Genomic DNA, 7,937 nt, shown 5'->3' on the forward strand with positions numbered 1-7,937 from the left:
ATGGACGTTGGCGAATGCAATTCTTAATCAATTCTTAGCAATGTAAGAATCGTTTAAATAATAAGATCTTTAACATCAATAATAAAATATTTTTTTTAGTACGAATTGGACAATTAATCCAATTTTATAACGAAAATAAACAAATTTTTGTGAGCAAAAATGATCAAGGCGCGATAGAATTTACATGGATATGGAAAAATTCCATTTCTCGTTGACGCCTCATCGCCGGGATGGTCCCCAGTAGACCGCTACATAACTGAGCTGTGAACGTTGTTACAATTGTTTTTCTTCGCAAAAATAAAATTCAATTACGTTTACAGATATATTTAGATAAAGTACATCAATGAACACTTTTTCACATGCATTATGCACATTATTTTTTTTTAATTATTGTATAGTTTGATTATTAGTCAAATAATTAATAGCCGACAAAAGATAGCAAGGTTTAGTATTTTCATTTATGTCTAAATTCATGAACCTAAATAACTATATAAGACTACTTAGGCATATTTTCTGTGTTAAAAACTATCAGTCGAGATGAAATTCACTGGCTTATTAAGTTAGAAGTTAATGAAAGAAAATTGATTAATATTAATCCAATTTTAAAAAAATCAAGTTAATTTGAGTATTTTTATAAATCAATAATATTTAATATGTCCCATCTGGTTATCAGATGGGTGAAGATCGACCTTCCACGGTCTCCTCTACTGTCATTTAAAAGGTACAGATTAATGAGGGTAGACACATAAATAAGCATCGCGGTCTCGTACACCGGCTCAAATCATCAGTCTTGCATCGTCCGTTCAACCGTAAGAACGTATGTTAAGGGATTAGATATTAATTAATTAACTACGAAACTAGTTAGCCAATTTTTCAAATAAGAGAATAGTCGAGTATTTTCAAACGCAAAATTTTATATTTACGATTTTTTGAAGAAAATCTCATAAGAGAATTTAGAAGCGACTGGCTCGGACGCAGCTGGACAAACGCTTTCATATCCGGACTCCAGCCGGTCAAGCATAACATTACAGCGACTCCGAGATATCCAAAAATGAAAATTTAGAAAATTAATATCTGGAGTGAAGACTTTTATTAATTGCAACATGTGTTGTTTGATGAACTATTCGGTAAGTTCACATGCGTTTTTTTAACATTTCAAACAACAAACAAAAAAAACAGTTAAAAACATGTGTGTACGTTTAACTAAATCTCCTGAGGTGTGATAGGTAACTTGAGGATTGTTTTATTTGTGGCTACCACGGGATGTTACATCGCCAATGACTTTAAACAAATATCAATTATCTGTAGTAATAAGAAAAAAGTGCTTACAGAAAAGGTCATTATTAAAAAAAGAGTCTTGACTCACAGTCGTATACCAAAGTGATCCTATAAGGGTTCCGTTTTTTTTATGTGGTACGGAACCCTAAAAACTTACAAACAATTTATTTGCCCCGACACTTATAAACCATACAGACCGATCGCCCGAAAAGAGGCAAGTGACTTAATTTTAAATTAGCAACATTAAAAGGGCCTTCTTCGCCAAAGAAAGACTGATTATTTTCGGCCCCTTGCATAACCACGACTGTTAGTTATGTGAGTTACCCTTATTTATTCCCGAAAGGAATAATGTTACATGGGCAAAATATTTGTCACGTCTAAAAATTTAAAGCCACAAACTCCGGTATGTAAACAGACATATAATAAATAGTTCATCAGTAGTTTTTTTTTTTTTTTAATATAGAAAATAATTTAGTCCTTTCTTGTTAAGTAATTTAATAAACGAAGATGATTGCAATAAAATTACAGACATGTCGATGTGTAAAATACCTTCAAAAATTATCCATTGTCCGTTCTAGAATCGGTTTTTCAGAGCAAATCGCCCTCAGGCGGCGAATATGCTTGAAGCCGTTGATCCGGACGCAACCGGTCAAAAGGCGCTCATATCCGGCCGGTCGAGCATATTACAGCGGTTTGAAGGAAAATCTTTGCAAGTCCCGACGAAAGGCGAAATTATTTCCATTACAGAGATTTATTTGAACGGTTTATTATGATAAATAATTTTGAAATATACTAGTGGTCGCGAGTTGGTATATATGTATATTTCAAAATTTGTCATCCATTCGACCATAAATAATAATATTTTTTTTTAATTTTTGATTAATATTATCAATAAAATTGTGAAATTGGTGAAATTTCTCAATTATTCAATCCCGCAATTTACTTAAAAAGTAATACATTTTGCTTCACGTTCACGTATATACACAGAATATACAAACTCAATTTGGTTTTTAATCTTACAGGTGAATTTTCCTTACATGAAACATGTAATTTCAAAAAATCAAAAAGCCAACATCACGCGGTGTTCCCAGGCGGTCACCCATCCAAGTACTGACCGCGCCCGACGTTGCTTAACTTCGGTGATCGGACGAGAACCGGTGTGTTCAACGTGGTATGGACGTTGGCGAAAGCAACTATTAACGTAAGTATCGTATTAATAAGTTAAATTCTTGATATAAAATTATTACAAACGCTACATAAAACCAAAAAGTCATAATTCATACCGTTGTAAATTTGATAAAAGATGAAATAAAAAAGAAAACAAAAAATCCTTTATAAACGTAAATATCGTAAATAAAAAATCTGACTATGAAAGACAACAATTTCATAATTTTTTATCATTTTAAATTTCATAAAGGTGTAGCGGTCGGTCGCGAATTTTATAGCGCAGAATATAAGTAAATATTTGGGTTGTCATCGGCATTTGAGATTTGTAAAACGATTTTTATTCCAAGCCTGCCACCTACGAAATCGTGTCAAAACTTTTTACGGCGCCACCTTGCGCGTGGACTTTGCATGTCTTGCAATATCGTCAATAGAGGGCAGTTTACAGGTTTTACAAAATGAAAAAGATTAAATGGAATATTTCAAATGTTTTTCATAATAATAACAAATGCATTTGTTTTCATTTTAATCGAATCTATCGATAATTCGTGGCATTAAATTATAGGTCTATACAGTACAAAATATAAGAATATCATTGACCTAATTATAATTTAAAATATATACATATTCAATTAAATAAATGTAAATACATTTTCAATTCGTCTGTATTTGTTATTACATTTAAATACCGCAACAGACACTAAATTCTTATAAACTCAAGGTTTAAAAAAAAATATTCACATGGTTAAATTATCACCGGCTGGTAGGGAACACGAAAAGGATCGTGGGGTGGACTGTTCCCAAAAAAAGACTAATCATCATGGAGATGCTGTGTCGTATGATAAGATGTTACATCATGTATTTTTTGTTGACTGTGTAAATTTAATAAAAAAATGATTTAAGATAAATTTATGTAATTTCTTGCATGAATAAACGAAATTATTGGTAACTAGTAAATAATTTTTGTTTTAACGTCAAATTAATATCCAAAAATAAAGTAAAACCGCAAAAAGGTTGGTGATCGACCGTGACAGGACTCGAACCTGCAATCTTCGGATCCGAAGTCCGACGCCTTATCCATTAGGCCACACGGTCTATACGTCTCAGGTTAAAATATTTGAACAGTATCTGATTTTTATCGATCCAAATTTCAATATCAAAAAATCATATTGTGCATTACTTTAAAATTAATTGGTGTAGTTGACACCGTTACAATCACTCTTATAAAGCGATAATATTTAATTTACGTACAATATTGTATTATCAAAACACAACATTCTTAAAAAAACAAACTACTAAAAATAATTTTATGAAACATCCTTTTTATTTGTGGTTAAATTAAAACACTAATTAATAAGTTTACCAACTGATTAATCTTTTAATTCACTTTTAAATAATAAATAGCTGACAAGATATAGAATAAGTAATTACATTAGTTTAATAGCACAAGCGCACTTGGGAATTGGATTCTTAACTATTATCTGTTTTTTTACGATTTAATATATTTCCGAACGACGAAAATTGAATAGCGCCATCTATCGCACATTCAATAAAATTCAATGTCTACTGCGTCATCTTATTTCTTACATTCCATTACAGATGGCGTTGTTTGCTGAACTTGATAGTTCTGAACGGTCTCAATAGATGTCCTTAGTAATTATGAAGGATACTAAAAGAAATAACTTATTTTATACAGATTTCTCTATTTTAGTTAGAAATTATGAATAAACTGTAACAATAACTTTAATAATAAAGTGAAAAGAAAAGAAAAGAAATTTTAATATATTGGTAGCATGAAAATGTAAATCAATCCTTTAAACATTTATGTATAAAATTATCAGCGGGAATAAAATATGGAAACTAAAAAGCTTAACTATTGTTTTGATGCAATGATTATGATATAATTGGATGTTCAAATGTCACATAAATTTGTAAATGATTAGGGTTTTAGAGTGCTCCAGCGTCTCAGGTCGTGTCGAGTACCAATTTGTCGTTGGGGAAACACTCCGACGTGTTTGCCCCTTGCCGCTCGCACTCCACTCGCCAATTTTGCCATTCTCGAGAGCACAAGTTACCTCGTCTGGACTATATACTAAGTGATTTCGGTAATAGTTCGTTTTGTGCTGGAAATATATCATTATATTGAATATTTTACATAGCTATTACCCAGTCACTTAAAATTACACTTGAAAAGAATAACGATGTTAAAATGTAACTAAAACGGACGAACAGACTAATTGGGTACCTCCTCCTTTTTGAAGTCGATTAAACATACGCTCTTTTGTAAACAGTCTATATTAAAATCTACTATGAACCATCTATTAAATAAGCGTATAGAGGAAATATCTACTAGATAGATTCTATATATTTTTAACTTTTAAAAGCTTAGTAGCTTAACTTTCTTCTTAAAATGTTAGGTTTTTAATTTAAGACATGTATTGACTGCCAGTGTACGTACTAAACCTAAATGTCAAAACGATTATTTACCAATTGAAAAAAGTTTTATTAGGTTGGTACCAATTGATAATACGTATATGTTCATTTGCCATTCAAGGAAAACATAAGGTTCAAAATCGCTTGCTACCTACTTCAATACCCAGTATCGTATTTATAGAGAGCTGTCAATTCAGATCAAAGCCCTATCGCTCGATTAACAGCATCTGTTCTCAAGCGCTCCATAACACTGTTATAACAAAATGTATCCTCTTAGCTTACAATAGAGTGCAGATTCATGTGAGTGTTGAAAAAATTAAGTAGCATGCAAGATAGCATCTTGATAGTTTTTTGTACGCATTCCTCAAACGGCGGGTGGTCAAGTGACGGCAAGTGGTGAGCGGTCGTCTCAGCCAATCGGAGGCCGTAGCTCAAGATGAAACAAAGCCGCCTTTGTTGTGGGCGGGGCGTCCCTTTGTGCGGCACAATGGGAAGACAGCGGGCCCTTTGTACCCATTGTCGGGGCTCCATTGTTTAGGTATTGTGGTGCGCTTGGCGTGCGGGGAGTGGCCGTCGCGACTCGCACTCGCGACCCGCGACCTGCAAGGAACGCCTTACAAACTCATTGGCGATCAAACGTTATGTGCTAAATTGTTTCAAGTTACCGACATTCTTTTTGGCATTATTAGTTAGAATCCTTTGGCGCGCTTTCGTTACCAAGTCCAGTATCAGATTGATTAGTGAGGGAACAAAAACGTTGACATTTTAATAAGGCTAGTGTTGCGCCGGTACACTGGCACGATGTCGGATTTTTTCCTAACAATTGGAAAATCAGAAAGAACACTTCAAATTATATTATGTTTTTTCTTGTCATTCACTTTTTGTCCAAACACCAAATTAAAGCTAAGTAACGTAAGTAGCTAGTGTCCTTGAACTATCTGTAGTACGTTAAAGTCTCAATACATTAAAAATGTTACTTAAAATGCCGTGGATAATGAAATATTCGATATTGAATATTTCGGCCTATGCTTAACTCTGCCTATAGCGCTGTATAAGAATGAATGTACATATTAGAAATTCGGTTAGGGGTGTGGGTTGGTGGGTGTCCCAAATACTAGCAGTGGCGGCTGTAGGGGGCGCGCGGATCGATACCATTGTCTGGGGCTCTGCGGCCCGTACCTGCGCCGCGGCGGCTCAGTAGCACACTACACAGTCTGATTAAAGAACAGGTTCAAACCTCATGATCGAAACCATCCTTTATTTAAAGATGAGAAATACTTATTAACTTTAATTAAAATAAAAAATAACCGTTTGACGACACTAGTTTTTACAAAGAGTCCGTTTTGTTGTGTTTGTAAACATGACAGGTTAATCATTACTGTATAACAAGTTTGTATTTTTTTGAATAGTTAATTCGAAGTTTGGTTATTTCTAGTTTCTCACTAAACTACCTTACCTTGGTCCAAAACACTAGGTAGGGGAGACTGGGTTCAGTTGTGATAATTTTTGTTTGTTCGCCTATAACTCTGTTAACACGAAAGTTATTTGGGAAAAAAACTAACACGAATTATAATTTGTTTTTGCTACGTAAAAATGCTAATAATTCAATTTTAGACGTTGTTTTATATCTTACTAGCTATTTCCCACGACTTCGTTCCGGTATAAAAAATTGTAGGAAATGTGCTTTAAGACTACGTTCTACATATATGCCAAATTTCATCGAAATCCATTCAACTCTTCTGGCGATAATCTAACAAACATCCATCCATCTATCCATCCATGCAAACGTTCTCATTTATAATACTAGTAAGGTTTTGCATATAGTATTATAATATTGTAAATAAAATCATGCTTCACAGACGTGCATATTGGACAACAGAGGGCGCGACGTACGCGGCGTGTGCGAGCCTTTTGTAACGCATTCAATTGTTAATTCGGTGCACTACAATACACCTGAACGATATCTATCCAATGTGGGGACGGACATATCGATTTTACAGTGGGCTTCCACTGACGAAGAAACAAAGTTCCTAACTATAGTTGATAGTGAACCCTCACAATCCTTTACATAACGCATTTAAACAAAAACGGAATCGGACAGGTGCTTTTTTAGGTTACTTTGTTAGCGGTTTTTAAATGATGGACGCTGTAACATCTTGTTTCCTTCATCTCGTGTCTTAAAATACAACATTGCTCGTTAAAAAAAGCATCGCATAAAAGAATTGTTATATGAACAGATGCATATTTCAGGTTAAAGCTAACTCTCTTATTACAAGGTTGACGTTCATAAGTGGCGGCGGTTAAAGGGTTAAAACACGTGTTTAACTAAACAGTGTCTGTGTTTTTGGAGTTATACAGAAAAAATCGTCGAATATAATATGATTAGATGTGATCTGCCTTCTTAATCTTATCATTAAGAGTTTTTATCGATTTATCTATTAACTAACTGGTATGAGAGATCTATACTAAGCGACTATTTAAATCACCATTAAGTTTTTGAGCGCGTGAATTCATTCAAGGCTTCAAATGTCGAACAAGCCTTCTTACAGTATTTAAGGAAAGTTCAATAGCATTAGGTCGGGCCGTCGAGGGATATTTGTCGTGTCCATTGAGAGTCTTGTCTCCCCCTGCACCTAGCCTCCCCCGCGGCTTGACTTATCAACCTCCAACAAAGACGGGATTAACCCAAGTGGACAGTCCGAGAAAAGGGAACTATTGATTCCCGTCTTTGTGAAACCTTAATATGGTTTATTAAATAGCTGATATTTTGACCTTTTAGTTATACTATTCATTTTAAGAATAAAATTACCTATGTTTTTATAGACATTATTAATTAGAATCCTTTAGCGCGAATGTACTTTCGTTACAAAGTCAAGTGTCAGAATGATTAGTGAAGGGACATAAACGTCGACATTTTTGTAAGGCTAGTGTTGCGCCAGTACACCGGCACAGTGTCGAATTTTCTTCCTAACAGTATTTATAGTTTGTGCATCTAAGCTTTTCAGTTTATTTTACTAATATTATAAATTCAAATGTTGGGATGTATGGATGCGGTGAACGGA

The 7,937-nt window shown here is 34.0% G+C and overlaps 1 non-coding gene across 1 annotated transcript; it reads right to left on the reverse strand.

Moving 5' to 3' along the window:
- Nucleotides 1-3,464: 3,464 nt before the first annotated feature.
- Nucleotides 3,465-3,537, reverse strand: TRNAR-UCG (transfer RNA arginine (anticodon UCG)). The gene has a single exon. It is a non-coding gene; the product is annotated as a tRNA-Arg (tRNA).
- Between the last annotated feature and the right edge of the window lie 4,400 nt (nt 3,538-7,937).

This window comes from Papilio xuthus, unplaced genomic scaffold (genome assembly GCF_000836235.2).
Source record: "Papilio xuthus unplaced genomic scaffold, Pxut_1.1 DF825752.1, whole genome shotgun sequence".
Lineage (NCBI taxonomy): Eukaryota > Metazoa > Arthropoda > Insecta > Lepidoptera > Papilionidae > Papilio > Papilio xuthus.